This window comes from Myodes glareolus, chromosome X (assembly GCF_982192425.1).
Source record: "Myodes glareolus chromosome X, mMyoGla1.1, whole genome shotgun sequence".
In the NCBI taxonomy this organism is placed as follows: domain Eukaryota; kingdom Metazoa; phylum Chordata; class Mammalia; order Rodentia; family Cricetidae; genus Myodes; species Myodes glareolus.
Genome location: NC_142053.1, coordinates 68,618,638 through 68,639,178, shown reverse-complemented (window position 1 = coordinate 68,639,178; position 20,541 = coordinate 68,618,638). Strand labels below are relative to the sequence as shown.

The following is a 20,541-nucleotide window of genomic DNA, read 5'->3' as shown; positions in this document are numbered from 1 at the left end:
CTTCCATCAATATTCTGCTTTTTCTTTCCTGTCTTTTCCTTTTTTTCTTCTTTGATATTGAAACTGGAGATTGTCATTCAAGTACTTCATCCACTGAGCCATTACCTAGCCCCACAAATTGTTTTCAGTAACAGCAGTAAATCAAAGAAATATAAACTTTTCAGGAAAAAAAATATGTATTTTGGAATTTTAGATAAAGCTCTGTGTAAAATTGAAATATTGAGTGTTGATGCCAATAACTCAACTAGTATGTCTAAACTTTCAACATTCATAAAAATATCTCTCAAAGTTACACTTAATAATTTTAAAGAAGTGTTTTTAGTGCTAAGCAAAGTGAAGTTTTTGAATATTCATGAAAATACTTTACTATGTATTTAATAAATTAATTTATTTTGCTGAATATTTTATAATTAGTCTACACATGATTGATAATATTGCATGCTCTAGATACATTTGTAGATGTCCTCATTTGTAGATGATGATATTTGGTCCCAGAGAAATTCAAAATAGAGACATGGTTAGATAGTCAGTTCTTAGGTGTTTTTCTCATGAACCTCTTAAGGTAAAGACTATTAACAATTATGTAAAGTGACTCTTTGTAAACCCTATAAAAGGTGCAAAATTTATAAAATCAAGCCTTCTTCGATATTGCTGACAGGGATTATAAAAGGGGAAATGGAACTTTTGTAACATATTATGCTATACATTTTTAATTCAAAAGAAAAATCACAAAATCTGCCTTGACCTTGGGCTATCTAATTGATGGAGGTGATGCTTCTTGTCTGTCTACATGACCTTATATATGGAAGGTTATTTGGTCGATCTCATCTGGGTGTTGAAGATCAGATTAGTGGTATGAAGCAGTGAGTGATTGGTCCCCAGCTTTCCAAGGGCTCTGCAACTGGATTTATCATATTCTGTATTTGTGAATGTATTTCCCTCTTTATATCTGTTTATAAATCCTTGATACCCATTAAACAGACACATGTACATTTCTCTTAACAATGGAGAAGTGAGGGTTAATGTCAGTTGAAATGTTACAAATCCATCATGAGAATTAAACCCAGAATGAAATTATTTGGTTTTATCTTTATACTTGCAATAAGAAAGGGAAGATTAAGTTTTAGAGAAAAGTTCATATCTTGTATCTCTTTTAGCTATTAACAACTAGTACTGGGCTCCTCAAGCATGTTTTACAAATGCCATTTAAGGTATGAATAGAGCTTTGTCATATTTGTCTTCATATTTTGTAATATATAATTGTGAGAGGCACAATTCTGTCCTCTTTTCCTTTCCTGTCTTATTTGCCTCCCTTTGCAGCACTTAGACTTACAGAAACTCCTTGAATTTATTGTTTATCAAATAAAACCAACTCTTGCTGCTAGGCACTAATGAAAACACAGATGGCACAAGGTGACAATAAGTTAGTGTTTTTGTCACTACCCTGAGGCAAAGCAACAATCAAATTGTTAGAACCTATTGGCCAAATGTCATCTGATAAAATGTTTATACTTTTGTTTTGTTATGAGTTTGCTTATACTTTTTAATTCATTAAACTTTCCAGAACCTAAGTCTCATGAGGACACAGAAATTTGAAGTTTTCTCAGTTTCTCAGTTCGCATTATGGCTTTTGCACATAGACACAACTCGAGTTTTATCATCTTGCTGAGTCTTGCAGTGGTATATATCTCAGAGACATTACAATTAGGAAGTATTGTACTTGACACAATCCTTGCAAAAGTATGTAATTGACTACCAACATCCACTAAATCATGTTTTCCCTGAATTTAAAGTCACAATCTTCTCTATATTAAATTGAACATTAAATTTAAAGTTCAATGATAGCCGTGACCATATTCTTATTTCAGAAGTCCCAAACTAAGATATGGAACATTATATTTGTAAAATAGAATATTTATCTCTAATTATTTTCTTTGTTACTGATCTACCTGTTTCAAGGATGGCAGATATCTGATTAGAGACATTGACATGTATCACTACCATTACTATACTCTTCATCCTCCACCTTCTCAGCCACTCTCTGCCTCCTCCTTATCTGCCTCTTCCTCCTTCTCTTCTTGCCTACTATAGGTGTTATTCTTCAATAGACTTCTTAGACATTTGTCTCTAGTCCAGGGTTTTGATTCTAAAGAATGAAAGTTGCATATGTATACATACAATGGTGTAAAGTTACTGGAAGTTGTTTCATAGAAGCTATCACTTGAATATATTTCAACATATATAACATATACAATAATTTATGTTAGCTCTTTTGAAGAAAAAAATCATTTTCATTTTCACTGTGTGTATGTAGTTCTTGAGAGATTGTTCTTGGTATACTTCAATTTACAGTAGCCTGGAAAGTGACTTATATAAGACAGATGCTTCAATTATTCTAATTTCCACCTAAAATCATTATAACTTCATCATATTTTCTCAGGTCAGTATGTATACTTTTTATAAAACAATGCTTGCCGCATTATTTATTTTTTAGAAATCAAGTATATATGACAATAAAAGTTTATACTGTATTCAAATCCAGATATAAAATTGTCTACTTCCCATGTAGATTTGGTTTATGCAAGTCTCTCTTAGTGTCCTCATTGTTGTCTAAATTCTCAGAGATTGTGATTTGTAGGCTAGTTTTCTTTGTTTTATGATTATAAACCATTTATGAGTGAGTGCATGTGATAATTGTCTTTCTGTGTCTGGATTACCTCACTCAAAATAATGTTTTCTTGCTTCATCCATTTTGTTGCATAATTCAAAATGTTGTTATTATCTATTTGTTGTGTAGTACTCCATTGTGTAAATGTACCACATTTTCCTTATCCATTCTATACTCAAGGGATATTTAGGTGGCTTCCAGGTTCTGGCTATGACAAACAAAGCAGCTATGAGTATAGTTGAGCACATGCCCTTGGGGCACGATTGAACATCCTTTGGATATATACACAAAAGTGGTATTACTGGATTTTAAGGAATGTTGTTTCCTAATTTTCTGAGAAATTGCCACACTGACATTCAAAGAGGCTGTGCCAGATTGGATTCCCACCAGAAATGTAGAAGTGTTCTCTTTTCCCTTTAACCTCTCCAGCATAAGTTTTCATCAGTGTTTTTTATCTTTGTAGTTCTTACAGGTGTATGATTGAATATCAGAGTGGTTTTGATTTGCATTTTTATGATGACGAAAGATGTTGAACATTTCTTTAAGTATTTTTCAGAAATTTTAGATTCCTCTGTTGAGAGTTCTCTGTTTAGGTCTGTACTTCATCTTTTTATTAGATTACTTGTTCTTTTGAGGACCAATTTCTTGAGTTCTTTGTACATTTTAGAGATCAGACCTCTGTCTGATCTCTCTGATATATATATATATATATATATATGTATATATATATATATATATATATATATATATATAGAGAGAGAGAGAGAGAGAGAGAGTGTAACATGAGGGGCTGGCTTGTTGGGATTTCTGCCCCACCCAGTACCCCACAACTGACATATCCCAAAGAAAATTACACACAGGACTCCAAAAGATTATAAACTGATTAGCCCATTAGGTCAGGCTTCTTATTAGTCTTTGTAACTTATATTAATCCATTATCATTATCTATGTTAGCCACATGACTCAGTACCTTTCTCAGTGTGACAGCTCACATGTTGCCTCTTCAGTGGTCTGGACAGGAATGGCGGATGGAGCTTCCTGCTTCCCAGAATACTCCCAGTCTCTTTGCTCCACCCCTACTTCCTGTCTGGCTTTCCCGCCTATACTGCCTGCCTGGCCAATCAGCATTTTGTTAAAATATGATTGACAGAATACAGACAATTCTCCTACACCGAGAGAGAGAGAGAGAGAGAGAGAGAGAGATAAATAGATTGATGATATAACAAAGTTGACCTTAAATTTGTATAAAAAAACAAGATCCATTCCAATTTTAAGTATCCATCGCTATATCATATGCTCTTTTAAATGTAAAGAAACATATGGAAGCTATCTTTGGAAATTTGGGCATAGTTCTTTCCAAATTGCTTTCTGCTTTTTGTTGAGTGATGTAATTTTTGGGTGTTCCTGATGACCTTTTAGGGATCTTGGTCCAACAAACTACATTACTCTTGAATTAATCCATAGGTTCTGCTATTCTATGGAAACAAAAGCAGAACCTTTTTTCTAAAGCAACAAGTCCTTAGACCCAAGTTCTGATGTCATTATACCTTTAAAATATCAGTGCTGGTTTAGTTTAGCAGCCCATACAATGAAAATGTCTCTGTACTAAGCCCCTTCAAAGTCAAAAAGTTTAAAGAAATCACAATAATATTCATAATCCAGAATCTCTGTGTATATTTAATGTTTGCATGGCTTTTTATATTCTATTAATTTTTAATATTTTTATTATCTTTACTCTTTTAATCTATGAGTCTTTGTACTCTGTTTCTTTAAAGATTTCATTTTATCCTCTTTTGAAATTATTTTCTTCTTTTTGTAACTCTCTACAATTTTTCTTCTCTCTCCCAAGCCTATGTACATTTATTTATCCAACAGTGTGATCCATTCCATTTAGAGGTCTTTTCCATCTGGATTTGTCTTTATTGCTTATCTGTAATTCTTTTTGGACCAGAACAGCTTTTTTTCCCCTAAGGTAACATAGCCCAGGCCATTAGGGCCCTGCCTGCCTGTTTATTCTACCCAGTCCATCATTGTGGAGGCATGTCCAATGCCTATGCAAGCAGCACTTCAGCACATACTGCCCCTGTTCCTAATATTCAGCAGGACTATGTCGAGCCGTTAAGCAATTTGTATCATGCTGCTCACAGACCCCATTTAAATGCTCCATAGCTGGACCTCCCGAAAAAGTCAGAGCTGTTTGTGCTGGCAAACCAGGAAGCTGCCATTTTTTTTTCCATATTAAATTTGTAGTTGTATTCAGGCTTGATTTTTAACAAATGTTTCAGGGAGAGCTGCAGAAAAGGGAAAATCCCATGGGGGCAAGTGCCTCCCAGATGTCTGAGGAGGGATTGTGTCTGCTTCCCCCCACCAAAAAAAGGGCTTGAGGAAGAGACACAGGCAGGAAAGGGGGCTGGTCCTCAGTCTGTATAAGTGGTGGTTGGGGATGAAATACTATGGAAAGCAGGGGACCAGACCAGGGATAAGTGGAATAAAGGACATAAGACCATTTGCTGGAATCCAAAGCTTTCTAATTCCAAATTGAATTAAAAAGAAAATATGAGAAGTGGGGGGACCTACACCACAAGCAGTACCCTATTCCTTTTACCCTACAAGGGCTGGGAGGGAAGAGGTAAGTAGCTTCACCAAGGCCATGGCTCCCTCATTCCTGGCCAAGGGGACTAGGGGAATGATAGGGTCTCCCAAATAGTATGAAGGGGTGAGGAAAACAAAAATAAAACATGAAATAAACTGTATAGCAGTCTATCCAAGGGCCCAGTCAGAACAGAACCCAGCTCGGGAAAGGGCCTCTGTAGACTCAAGGATCTCTGCTGCCACCACTGCCACCCTGGGAGTCAGTTATTTTGCCATGGTCTTGACTACAACAGCTCCCTCCTCTGTCATGGCAGACAACACTGTGATCAGGATCTCTTCTCCACAGTCATACTCTGCTCAATCTCCTTGCCAAGATCTCCCTTGGGAAGATGAAAGTACTCTTGTACCTCCCACAATGTCCTGAATCAGGGAGTGGTACCCATCCTAGATGCCAATCTGCTGGAAATTATTCCTTTTGATGTTTGGGAAATCCATATTGTGAGTTGATGGGCAGATATCTTCATATTTCTTCCCAGTACAAATATCAATACCAACCAGGTGAACATTGGAAGGGCCATGCTTGCCAGTCTTTGAAGTAGACATCTGGACAATCTTACATGGCTGGCCCTTGAGCACCACAAAACCATTCTTATATAATGGTGAGCACTGCATCTCCTGTCTAGAAGTCCAAATCATCTGCCATTTTAAGAGGCAGATGTGCAAATACTGACTTGACCCCGTCCTCCGCTGCTCGCCCAACTGCTTCCTCTGAACCCACTACCCCGCTGCTGCCTCTAGCACCACTGCTGCAGCTGCACATGGGTCTTAGGACACAGGAACCATTTCCCCACTGACAAACCAAGCAGCCCTTTTTGAAACTGCACGGTACTGCTGAGTTAGGAAGCCTTCTCTTAAAACAATCGAGCCTCTGCTTGTTTCTAGCAAACAGAGCCCACTCAAATCAGTTGAAATCAACTATAAATCAGTTGAAAATATACTCTGAAGCTTATCTGGCCAAACACAGAGAACAGTAATAGAGGTTTGTACAAGACTAGTTATGAGTGTCATTAATGAAAGGCATCTGAAAGAAAAGAAACTGAGACTACATTGTCCAACAGACACACACACACGCAAACACACACACACACAGAAACACACAGAGACTGAGAAAATAGTATATGCAACAGTTTTTATTGTTTACTGATTTTTTTCCCAAGGAAACATGATTGAATAATAATATCACCATTTTGTATATGGCCAAGGTATGTTCTACAAAGGGCCTGTACCTATCCACAAATCATTTTAAATAAACTCGGTATTAAAAATGCTAATCTTCAAAGAACAAACAGAAATGGGAGAAGGTCTTAATAGGATAAAGGGAAATGTTGAAGGTGAACGAAGATCAACCATAATATACTATATATACACATGAAATTGTCAAATAATTGTTTAATAAAATATATAATTAAAATGCAACTTTTAAAGTTAAGAAAATGAATACTGTATTGTGAGAGGGTGAATCAATATGTTTCATTTAGTATCATTCCATGTATTACATAATAATTATTTAACAGGAAATGGCAAATTTAAGCCCTGAAAGATTTCAAAACATTCAGCATGAGATGGAAAATTTTATTTGTAAAATCCAGATATATATCTTTAGAACTTTGTCAGTTATTGAATGTTGGTTTGTCAGATATATTAATTTCAGCTTCTTCAACTTAAAAATTGCTACAAATAATACAGAAACAAGTACATCTTCACAAAAATTTCATGTATGGAGCCTGACATTTCAATTTCATAAATATTCATAATCTATGGCAATTCTCTTTTTTTTTAAACTTTTAAAATGTTAAAAATTCTTAACTTATCACTTGTAAAAAGTGATTGTTGATGAAATCAGAGTATTGTGGTTTTCTGACTCCTAATTTAGACTACAACCATTGTAACATGAGGAGCCTGCTTGTTGGGATTTCTGACCCGACTGGTACCCCACAGCCAGCAAGTCCCAAAGAAAATTACACAGAGGTCTCCATAAGATTATAAACTGATTGGTCCATTAGCTCAGGCTTCTTATTCGCTTTTATAATGTATAACAGTCCATTATTCTTATCTATGTTAGCCACATGGCTCAGTATCTTTCTCAGTGGGACAGGTCACATCTTGCTTCTTCAGTGATCTGGGCAGGAGTCAGGGAAGAGCTTCCTTCTTCCTTGAATTCTCCTGTTCTCATCTCCGTGCCTCTACTTCCTTTCTGGTTGACCCACTTATACTTCCTGCCTGGCCAATCAGTTTTTATTTAAAACGTGATTGACAGAATACAGACAATTTTCCCGCACCACAACCATCACTAACAGAATGCTTAAAAATGATCGTGCAAAAAAAACTATTTAATTTAAGATCCATAGTTACCATGAAGTTTATGAAAATACCTTAATTTTCCTTTCATAAATGTATCTCCACTGGCTTCCAATATAAATATTTCACAAGAGAAAAAAATTAATATTGTATTCAAGTTTTCTCTATATGAATATATTATTATTTCCATGATTTGTTTAAATATTAGAGATATTTACTTCTCTGGTTATAATATTTGAATTCTGAGAACACTGAAAGAACAGTACACACAGTATAATATAAAGTTTTTGTATAATATTTTATAAACATATAGTTTGAAATATTAATAAGTGGGAGATCTTTGTTTTCTTTAAGCAAATAGAATATGACATCTAAAAATTACATTCTAAATTAATTTAAATAAATTCTTAAATTATATTTCTATTTACCATTAAATTAATTTGAATTATGCTATATTTTAGCATTTATATTATTGTACATACACTGTACAAAATAGGGTTTCTTTTTACAGCACACATAGCATTAGAATTTACCATATTTATACCCCCATTACATTTTCTTACCCTATACTAGTCCAATTTCAATTCTGTAATGCTTTATCTACCATCCCATTCACTTTCTTTGAGCATCAAAGCTGAACTGAATCATATAAGCATGATCATTTTGCCCTATTGAAGAATAAGAAGAAAAAAAATAAAACACTGGGTATCCTAGCAGATATCAGAACTAGAATATGTGTCCTCTGAGAATTTCTATAAAGAACACAATGCTATATTTATTACAGTCTTAAACTTTAGTGAAAATAATAAATAAATAAATAGTGCATGTGAAAGAAAAATATATTATTTGGAACATGGTACTACAGATTATAATTCATAAGTCTTTTATATTTTTAAATTGTACCTAAGTAATTCTTACAGGTTAGCATACTTTATTTTTAATCAACAAATTAAAGTTTATGGGATTTTTATAACTGTCAATTTTATTATTAGTTTTCCAGAATCATTAAGTATAATAATTTGCCTTAGGTTGTATGTTATGAATCTAAAGCATTATAATGAAAAATTTCATATATTCCAAAGGCTACCACAGAAATACATGACTCAAAAATTGTTCAAAGTTGATAATGACAAAAATTATAAATCAGTCCAAAATAATATTGTAGAACCATAAAAGTAAAAAGATCTTTCTAGCAACAAATGCTCTATAACTGGAAAGATGTTGAGATGACTAGTATGAAATTTTACAGTATTTTCATTGATCTAAAACTATTCTCAATTTCCTTCTAAATCAAAGCAATTTAGAATCAGTAGACTGCAAAATATGCACATACATAAATAATGACATCCATTACACTAGTCTACATATTCACAAATGATGATGTTCAACACCACAGTTTTCATGAAATACGCAGCTAATTAAATATATAGCTGCTTTAGTTTCTATAACCAGTAGTTTTAGAACTTCTGGAACTTAATCCCTCTGTTCTCACTTACTAAAAACACTGATGTTAAAGAGCTTTAAGGGATCTTTGAGCTCAAAAATTTTGTAATTACTTAGTGATGATGCAAATAGTAGGATTCCTATACAATAAATCAACAATAATAATAACTCTTGGTGACTTTGGTCTAATGACTTTGATGAGGCTATCCATTTTAGAGATGCAATATAATTTAAAGTTGGTTTTGTTGGTTATGTTACTAGCAAAATAAAGGCAGTTCAATTTCTAAAGTTCCTATGATCGTGGGAGATACTGTCACGCCACAGAGACAGACATCCTCTATGTGGAATCTCTTATAATCCTTTTGTACTGACAAGTGATAATGAAACACTTGGAGGGCTCCTCTTCAATTCTTACCAATCTAAAGATGTGTATTTTCTTGACTCCTGGAGATAGGAATAAATCATAAACAAGAATATTCCTACAGGAGGGAGCTGGAAAGAGGCCACTCAATTAGTTTTCAAGACTGCCTAGGTGGAACAAGGCTGAAAGAAGCTGTTCTTTGATGGAAAAAATATATACAACTGATAAAAAAAACCTTATACTTAGCCATTAAAAAAATTGCTAAGTGATTTACAAGACTAGTTTTCTTTCTCATTTGACTATAAAAGGTATTGTGTTTTTAAAAGAATTTGTCACTTCCAGAGTATAATTATTTCTTAAAAGGACAAAAATACAGTCTTTACTTCTGCTACCCATTAATCTTCTAAAAGTAAAGGAAAATAATTGCTTTGTTTGTCTTTTTTCCAAAGTTAGAAAATGTAGAACTGAATATGTTGTTAATCTTTAAAATAGAACTTATTGTTATATAGAAAACATCAAAAACTCATCATATATTAGAAACTTTTGCAAAAGGAATGGTGGGCCACTTCCCGCCGCCCATCCAGCTAGCTTACCCCAAAATAATTACATGGAAACTGTATTCTTTAAACATTGCCTGGCCCATTATCTGTAGACTTTTTGTGCCTAACTTTTACATATTGATCTAACCCATTTTTAATAATCTGTGTAGCACCATGAGATGGTGGCTTACCAGGAGGATTCTAACCTGCGGCTGCCTCAGAGAAGAGAGTCATGGCGACTCCCTGCCTTTGCTTTCTTTCTCCCACAATTCTGTCTACTCCACCCACCTAAGGGCTGGTCTATCAAAAAGACCAAGGCAGTCTCTTTATTAACCAATGAAAGTAACAATAGGCAGATAACCCTCCTCCATCATACTTTAGCATAATATATGTGTGATACATGCATATAAGGTAGAGAAATATTTAAATAAAGACAAATCCTAAAATTTAATGTACTATAATAATCGAAGTGTGAAATATCTATGAATTTAGAGATTTCAAGCTAGTAATTAAAAGAGATTTTTCTTCTCTGAGAATTTTTTATTGCCTGGTTCCACCTCTGTTTATGAGGGGTGCAGAAACAGGAGATATTAAGACAGCACATAATTTCTTATAGATAATTCTCAATATATAAAATTGTATTTAAGGGTTATAATTCTTAAAATAGGACAAAAACTAAAGAATGGGACTTATTTCCACAGTAAGTAATCTAAGAGGGGAGACAACTGTCAGCAAGAAAGACAATCAAATCCATACGACAGTACAATTCACAATTGGAGATTTTTATTTTATTGTAAACATTTTTTTCCTTACAATAGTCTGTTTTCTATCATATTAGATTATAATTGGAAATAGTCTAGATAGGAAAGAACAAATAAGGGAAGAAGGGAAGAAAGGAAGCAAAGAAGAAAGTAAGGAGCAAGAGAGGGAGGGGGAAGAAGGAAATAGTAATCAACTCAATACTCATAATTTCAATCACATATCAAGATTTTTTTAAATTATAAACTGGCTTATTAGATCAGGCTTATTATTTTTTCAAAAAGAAAACAATATTTTTTTTCATTTTAAATACCAATCCCAGTTCCTACTCCTTCCCCTCCTTCCATTCCCTCCAACTTACCCCCATCCCCATCCCAACTCACACCTAGAGAGTGTAAAGCACACTGCTCTTGAGAAGGTCCAAGGACCCCCCTACTATGTCTAGGCTGAACAAGGTAGCTATCAAAAGAGAATGAGTTCCCAATAAGTCAGTACAAGCAGTAGGGATAAATTCTGCTGCCACTGCCTGTGGTCCCGCAGTCTACCCTTGCCATACCCACATTCAGAGGGTCTAGTTTGGTCTGATGCTGGTTCCTTCCCTATTCAGATGGTGTTTGTAAGCTTCCATTAGCTTAGGTAAATTCCTTCATTTGGTGTCCCCATCATGATCTTGACTTCTTTGCTCGTATTCTCACACCTTCAGCTGAACTTTGGGAACTCAGAACAGTGGTCTACTTCAAGTCTCTGTTTCTATTTCTAACCGTTGCTGGCTGAAAGTTCTATGGTTACATTTATGATAGTCATCAATGTGTCTACATGGCAAGGCCCATTTGAGCACCCTCTCCTCTATTTCATAAGGTCTTAGATGAGGTCATCCTTGTGGATTCCTGAGAATTTCTCTAGGATCACTGCTCTTACTAGGCCCATAATGACTCCCTAAATCAAAAGATCTCTTTTCTTGCTCTAATCTCTGTTATTACTTCATCTTGAGTATCCCATTCCCTCAAGTAATTCTCCGCCTTCCCTTCTCTCCTCCTTTTCTTCTTCCACACTCCTTCTCCCCCCACCCCTATGCTCAAATTTTGTCAGGTGATCTTTTTTATTTCCGCTTTCCATGAAGATCTATATGTTTTTCTTAGGGTTTGCTTGTTACTTATCTTCTCTGAGGTGGTGGACTATATTTTTGTTATCTTTTTGCTTTACAACTAGTATCCACTTATGAGTGAGTACATACCATGCTCTTCTTTCTGTGTCTAGGTTACCTCACTCAGGATTATTTTTTCTATTCCTATCCATTTGAATTCAAATTTCAAGATGTCAGAATATTTTTGCCCTTGAGTAATACTATATTGTGTAAGATTACCACATTTTTCTTTATCCATTCTTCAGTTGAGGTACATCTAGGTTGTTTTCATGTTTTGGCTATTATGGTATATGATATATTATGGTATATTCCTTTTGGTATATGCCCAAGGGTGGTATTGTTGTGTCTTGAGGTAGGTCAATTCCCAATTTTCTGAGAAACTGTCATACTGATTTCCAGAGTGGTTGTATGAGTTTACATTTCCACTCTCAATGAAAGAGTGTTTCCCTTACTCCACAATCTCTTCAATATAAGCCATCATGGGTGTTTTTGACTTTAGCCAATCTGGCAGGTGTAAGATGGTATCTCAGAATCATTTTAATTTGCAGTTTCCTGATGGCTAAGGATGTTGAACATTTCCTTAATTGTCTTTCAGTTATTTAAGATTCTTCTGTTGTGAATTCTCTGTTTAGTTTTATACCATTTTTAATTGTATTATTTGGAATTATAATGTCTAATTTTTTAGTTCTTTATATATTTTGGAGATCTGTCTTCTGTCTGATATGAGTTTGGTGAATATTTTTTCCCATTCAGTAGATGTCCTATGTGTATTATTGACTGTGTTCACTGCCTTACAGTTTCAGCAAGTCCCATGTATTTAATGATGCCCCCAGTGTCTGTACTACTGGTGTTATAATTAGGAAGTGGTCTCCTGTGCTCATACATTGAAGGCAACTTCCCACTTTTTCTTTTATCAGGTTTAGTGTGGTCAGATTTATATTGAAGTCTTTATTTAATTGGAATTGAGTTTTGTGCTTGGGGATAGATATTGATCTATTTGTATTCTTCTACATATTGACATCCAGTTATGTCAGCATTATTTGTTGAAGATATTTTCCTTTTTCTATTGTGTACTTTTATCTTCTTTGCCAAATTGAGATGTTCATAAGTTTGGGGATTAATATCCAGGTCTTTGACTTAATTCCATTGGTAAACACTGTCTGTTTTTATGCCAAGACCAAGCTGTTTTCATTACTGTAGCTATATAATGTCAAGGATGTCAGCTTGATGTCAAGGATTGCGATGTCTCTGAAAGTTTCCTTATTATTCTCGATTGTTTTGACTATCCTGGGCTTGTTGTTTTTCCATATGAATTTGATTGTTGTTTTTTTCAAGCTGCAGGAAGATTTGTGTTGGGATTTTGTTGGGATTGCATTGAATCTATAGATTGCTTTTGTTAGAATTGTCATTTTTATTATGCTGATCTTACCTATCAAGGAGCCTGGGAGGTCTTTTTGTTTTCTGGAATCTTCCTTAATTTCTTTCTTCAAAGACTTAATGTTTTTGTCAAACAGGCCTTTAACTTCTTCGGTTATTGTTATCCCTAGATATTTTATGTTATTTGTGGCTATTGTGAGGGGAGATGATTTTCTGATTTCATTCTCAGCTTCTTTATTATTTATATATAGGAGGGAGAATTTTTTTGAGTTGATTTTGTATCCTACCATGTTACTGAAGGTATTTATCAGGTGTAGGAAATCCCTGGCAAAGTTTTTGGAATCACTTATGTATGCTATCATATCACCTACAAATAGTGGAAGTTTGACTTCTTCTTTTCCAATTTGAATCTCCTTGATCTCTTTTTGTCTTATTGCTCTGGCCAGAATTTCAAAAATTATGTTGTATATCTGTGGAGAGAGTGGACAGCCTTGTCGTGTTTCTGGATTTACTAGAATTTCTTTGAGTTTCTATCCATTTAATTTGATGTTGACTGTCAGTTTGCTGTATATTGCCTTTAATATATTTAAATATATTCCTTTTATCCCTAATCTCTCCAAACCTTTATCATAAAGGGACTTTGGATTTTATCAGATGTTTTTTTCTCCATGTAATAACATGATCATATTTTTAAGCATATTTTATAGAGGATTGCATTGGTAGATTTTTATAGGGTGAATCATACCTGCATCTCTGGATAAACTCAACTTGATAATGGTGAATGATTTTTTATGTGTTTCTGGATTCAATTTGCTAGTATTTTATTAAATATTTTTTGCATCTATATTCACGAGTGAAATTGGTCTGTAATTCTCTTTCTGGTTGCATCTTTGTGTGGTTTTGGTAACTGTAGCTTCATAATAGGAATTTGGCAATCTTCCTTCTGTTTCTATTGTGCAGAACCTTTTGAGGAGTATAGCTATTAGTTCTTCTTTGAAGTTCTGGTAGAATTCTGCCCTGAAACTATCCATCTCTGAGTTTTTTTTCAGTTGGGAGGCTTTTGATGATTGATTCTATTTTATTGCACTTTATAGGTCTATTTAAATTGTTCACCTTGTCTTGAATTAATTTTGGTATGTTATAACTATCCAAAAAATTGTCCATTCCTTTACATTTTTCAATTTTGAGGAATACATGTTTTGTGGTATGACCTAATGATTCTCTAGACTTCCTCAGTGTATGTTGTTATGACCCCCTTTTCATTTCTGATTTTGTTAATTTGGATATTCCCTCTCTGACTTTTGATTACTTTGAATAAGGGTTTGTCTATCTTCTTGATTTTCTCAGAGAACCTGCTCTTTGCTTCATTGAATCTTTGTATTGCTTTCTTTGTTTCTATTACATTAATTTCAACCATTAATTTGAATATTTCCTGTAATCTACTACTCCTGGGTAAGTCTGCTTCTTTCTTTTCTAGAGCTTTCAGGTGTGCTAAGTCACTAGTGTGCGATTTCTCCATTATCTTATGTAGTCGCTTTGGGTTATGAATTTCCCTGTTAACACTGCTTTCATAATGTCCCATATGTTTGAGTTCATTGTGCCTTCATTTTCATTGAATTCTAGGAAGTCTTTCATTTTTTTTATTTGCTACTTGACTCAGGGGTGTCAATTGATACTGTTCAATTTCGATCAGTTTGTAGGCTTTCTGCAATTAGTGTTGCTCTTAAATTCTAACTAAACCATGGTGGTACAATAAGATACAGGAAGTTATTTTTGCATACAGCAGAAAGAAGAATCCTGCATTCATACCCATTCTCTTAACCTGTTTCTTTATAGGTGAATTGAGTCTATTGATATTAAGAGATATTAATGACTAGCGATTGTTAATTCTTGATAATTATTGGTGGTAATGCTTTTGTATTTCCCATATTTTGGGTTTGCTGGTGTGAGGTTATAAATTGTTTATTTTTTTGAAGGTGTAGTTAGCTTCCTTGGGGTGGAGGAGTACTTTCTGTAGTGCTGGATTTGTGGATATGTATTTCTTAAATTTTGTTTTGTCATAGAATATCTTGTTTTCTCCACTGATAGTAATTGAAAGCTTTTCTAGGTATAGTAATCTAGATTTGAATCTATGATCTCTTAGGGTCTGCAGCACTTCTGTCCAGAAACACCTGACTTTCAAGGTTTCCATTAAAAAGTCAGGTGTAAATCTGAAAGATCTTTTATATGTTACTTGGCCTTTTTTCATTTGCTGATCTTAATATTCTTTTTTTCTGTGTGTTTTGCATTTTAATAATTATATGGCAAGAGGACTTTTTTTGACCAGTCTATTTTGTGTTCTGGTAGCTTCATGTTCCTTCATAGGCATACCCTTCTTTAGGATGAGAGATTTTTCTTCTTTGATTTTTGTTGAATATATTTTCTGTGCATTTGAGCTGGAATTTCTTTCGTTCTTATATCCCTATTATTCTAAGTTTTCATCTTTTCATGTTGTCCCAGTTTTCCTGGATGTTTTGTGTTAAGAGTTTGCTGGATTTAATATTTTCTTTGTTCAAAGAATCTCTTTCCTTTATGGTATTTTAACACCTGAGATTCTCTCTTCTATTGCTTCTATTCTGTTGGTTATGTTTGTCCCTGTAATTCCAGTTTGTTTACCCAGATTTTCCATATCCACAATTCCCTTGGTTTCTGTTTTCTTTATTGCTTCCATTTTAGCCTTCAAGTCTTGAACTTTTTGAACTGCCTGCTTCATCTCTTTGTTTGTTTGTTTATATTGTTGTTGTTTTGTTTTTCTTGATATTCTTTGGGAGATTCATTGATTTTTTTCCCCATTTTTTATTCATGTATTTTTCCATTCATTAAGGGAAAATTCTATTTACACTTTAAAAGTATCCATCATCTTCATAAAGTTACATTTTCTTTCTACTTCTTCTGGGTTAGGATGGCTAAGTCTTCCTATTGTATAACCTCTAGGTTCTGGTGCTACCATATTGCCTTTTAGGTTGTTGAGTTAATCCTTGCATTGGCGCCTACCCATCTCTTCCTCCAATTGGTAGCAGCAGTGACTTTGTTTCTTTGTTCAATCCTTGCAATGGCTGTATGTGTCTTTGAGAAATGTTCTTGATCTGTTCTGTACTGTCACTGTCTCAGGAAGCTACTGACAGCTCTCTTGGCCTGCTCTTTTGGCCAACTCTCTCAATCTTCTCTCTTGGTTCAGTCTCTTGGTCTACTCTGTGCAGTCACAGCCTATGCTTCAGAGTTCCTCTCTTGGTCCTCTCTGTGTAGTTGCATCCTTTTCTTCAGGGTTCCTCTCTTGATCCTCTCTCTTGGTCTTCTCTGTGTAGTTGCAGATGGCGTTTCACACTTCCTCTGAGGTTGTGAGGGGAAAGGAGGGCTTGTGGGCAGAGTGGGACTTGTAGATTGCAGGGTCCTCTAGATGGAGTAGGGGTGTTTGAGCAGCCTACCTGTAGGAAGCTTGCTTTCTAGCTGGCTAGAGTAGTTGAAGAAGGTGAGGGAGGACCCCAGGGTATTGGTCCAGTATGAAAGGCCTAGAGAGTGGGGTGCTATGTTGGGTGGGATATCACTCACCTCTTGGTCCTCTCTGTGAATTTGCAGCTTGTGTTACAGAGTTCCACTGAGGTTGCGAGGGATAGATTACCAAGGAAATTAAAGTATAAAATGTCATATAAAAGGAAAAACTCATATACAAAAGGAAACACATGCAAATATGAACACACAAAAAATTTTGGTAACTTATTACTTTTATTTTTTATTGTTTATTATTTAAAAAACAATCCAAATTCCCACTGCCTCTCCTCCTCCCACTCCCTCCATATATCTCTTCCCCACCCCCTCCAATCTTAAGAGAGGGCAATGACCCTGCCCTGTGGAAAGTCCAAGGTCCTTTCCACTATATCCAGGTTGAGGAAGGCATACAGCCAAAGAAAATAGGATCCCAAAAAGCTAGTACATGTAGTAGAGACAAATTTCAGTGTCATTGTCATTGGACCCACCATCTGCCCCAACTGTCAACCACATTCAGAGAGATTAGTTTGATCCCATGCAAGTCTATTATTCCCAGTCCAGTTGGATTTGGTGAGCTCCCATTCGCTCAAGAATATTGTCTCAGTGGGTGAACCCCTCATGGATTTTAGTTCCTTACTCATACTCTCCCTCCTTCTTTTCTTCAACTGAATCTTATGAGCTCAGTCCAGTGCTCCAGTGTGGATCTCTGCCTCTGTTTCCATCTGTTGTTGGATGAAGGTTATATTACGATATTTAAGATAATCATCAGTCTGAATACAGGACAAGGCAACTTCAGGCACCCTCTTCTCTAATGCTTAGGGTCTTTGCTGTGTTCATCCTTGTGGATCCTGTGAATTTTTCTAGAATCAGTTTTCTTGCTAACCCCAAAATGGCTCCCTCAATCAAGATATCTCTTTCCTTGCTCTCATATCTGTCCTTTCTCCATTTCAACTATCCCAGTCCCTCAACCTCTCCCAAACCCTCCTTTTCTCTCCTTCCCTTCCCCTTCTCCCTTTCTTTCTACCCTATGCCCTCATCCTCCCAAATTTTGTCATGTGATCTTGTCTGCTTCTAATGTCCAGGTGGATCTATTTATGTTTTTCTTTGGGTTCACCTTATTATTTAGCTCCTCCAGGATCATGAACTATAGGCTCATTGTCCTTTGTTTATGGCTAGTATCCACTAATGAGTGAGTACATACCATATTCATATTTTTGCATCTGGGTTATCTCACTCAGAATAGTGTTTTCTAATTCCAACTTTTGCATGCAAAATTCAAAATGTCATTGTTTTTACTGCTGAGTAGTACTCTAATGTGTAGATGTACCACACTTTCTTTATCCATTTTTTCAGTTGAGGGGCATCTAGGTTGTTTTCATGTTCTGGCTATTAGAAATAATGCTGCTATGAACATAGTTGAACAAATGCTCTTGTAGTATGATTGAGCATCTTTTCGGTATATTCCCAAGAGTGGTGTTGATGGATCTGGAAGAAAGCTGACTCCCAATTTTCTGAGAAACCACGACAGTGATTTCCACAGTGGCTGCACAAGTTTGCATTCCCACCAGTAATGGATGAGTGTTCCCCCTACCCCACATCTTCTCCAGCATAAGCTATTATTAGTGTTTTTGATTTTAGTCACTCTGACAAGTATAAGATGATATCTTAGAGTTGTTTTGATTTGCTTTTACTTGATTATTAAGGAAGTTGAACATGTCCTTAAGTATATTTTGACCATTTTAAATTCTTCTGTTTAGAAAATTCTGTTTAGTTCAGTATACCATTTTTAATTGGGTTATTTAGAATTTTAATGTCTAATATCTTGAGTTCTTTATATATTTTGGAGATCAGTTATTTTTCTTATGTAGGATTGGTGAAGATCTTCTCCCATTCTGTTGTGGTGGCACATACCAGTAGGATTTGCTGAAGAAGGCAGAGGCAGGAGGATTATGAGTTCAAGGCCAGCCTAGAGTAACTTATATATGCCTGTTTTAATTATAGTTAGGAGGATTTTGAACCCACTATGTAGGCTGAAGATAATCATTTTCTTATTGCAAAAATATGTCAAAATATCAATTAAGAATCTTCAAATGTAAAACCTGCTAATCTCTTCAGATGTAATACATGATGCATCCATCAAAATGAGTATTTAAGGAAAAAGTGACAGGAAAGTTGTGAATGGCAGTAGAGCATGTTTAAAACAAGCTACCCAAGTACAGAATTTTCTTTAATCTTTGAATGCCAATTAAGCAAATGATCATTGACTATAATGAAAGTAAGCTCTTTAAAATTTGAATTTCCTACACATTAATAGGGAATTTTTGAATTCATGCCTGTTTATGTGCGGTTAAGGACATTAAAGTATATGGTAAGAGCACAATGCTAGTGCTTATACTGGAGAATATGTTTAAGAACTGAGAAAAAATTGGAGGCTACAAATCCTTTTGCAGTTGTACAATACAAACTCTATATTGGAGACTTTTTAATGCTATTTATGTTTTAGACATGCTGATTTTTCTAAGAATACACTGCTGGGTGCCTAGTGCCATTGTATTTTTTTAACAAGTGAGAGTAAAATGTCTGACTGAAATATCAGATTCCTATATCATGTTTCTATACTTCCAAGAGCACATGAATATTAGAGGAAAGAAATAAATGAGAACAGTTCTCACTGTACATAGTCCATTCATTTATGCCTTTTCCCACTCAAAGATGTACTCTCAATAAAACTTTCTTCTTAAGGTTTTCCAGAGCTAGAAGCTGGAAGCAATCACTCCCTCAAACAAGATTATGTGAGACTTCATCTGTACTAATTAGAATTCCTTTTTCTGTACAATTTTTGTCATGAAAACATATGAATGCCGTTTTTGTATTCTTCTGCTTCAAGAAAAATATTTTGTTTATCTCTATACATTAAAAATTCACTTACCTGTAATAATATTAATCTATTAACTTTTTTGGTCAACAATTATTTTGACTCTCATCAGTATTTACTACATTAATACAAATATGCACATATGAAAGAAAGAGATGGATAAGAAGGAAGAGTAATGATGGAATAGTAGACGGAATTGAGTCATGGAAAACTTTGTTCTTGTTTGTTTACCACTCTGGCAGTGCTTGGAATTGGGAGGATGGAGTCAAATTATAATGCAGACTAAAGACTCATTCAATAGAAAAATATATTCAGAGCTTTTGACAATATATATTCTGATGGTTAATAAGAATCATTAGAATAAAGTGTAAATCACAAGGACATGCTTCAATTGGCAAAAACATGTTTTTCTATAAAGGCATTTAAGCAAACAACAATAGACAGTTGTTATAAATAATCTGAAGTAAACTTACTCCTACCTACTACACCTTCAAAAAGCACAAAAACATAATCCAAGAATGATTCTGAATTTTGAAAAATAAAACTGGAGTCACAAGAACCTTTTCTTCTTTTCTTGGAGTCTTCAAACAAGCAATCAGAATGTCCCTCCCATGACTCTGGTCTTGGACCATGTTCTGACAGCAGATGAACTGAGGAGTTTTTAAATGTTAATGAATTAAAGGAAAAGAGCAAACATGAGTGATGCTTCCTCAAAAAACTATATACATATATGTATTTTTAAATATAATACAATCTTATCTCTTTCAATATAGTGATTATGTTGTATATTTTAAAGTCACTTACAAGATTTTGAATTTTATTAGCAGCATTCGATTTTATTTTCCCTTTGGTTGTTGACCTTACATACTTGAAATGCATTTCCCCTCTTTTCCATTGTAG

At 34.8% G+C, this 20,541-nt stretch overlaps 1 pseudogene; it reads right to left on the bottom strand.

Annotated features, from left to right (window-relative positions):
- Positions 1-5,524: 5,524 nt before the first annotated feature.
- LOC125389496 (eukaryotic translation initiation factor 5A-1-like) lies at positions 5,525-5,966 on the bottom strand (annotated as a pseudogene).
- Between the last annotated feature and the right edge of the window lie 14,575 nt (positions 5,967-20,541).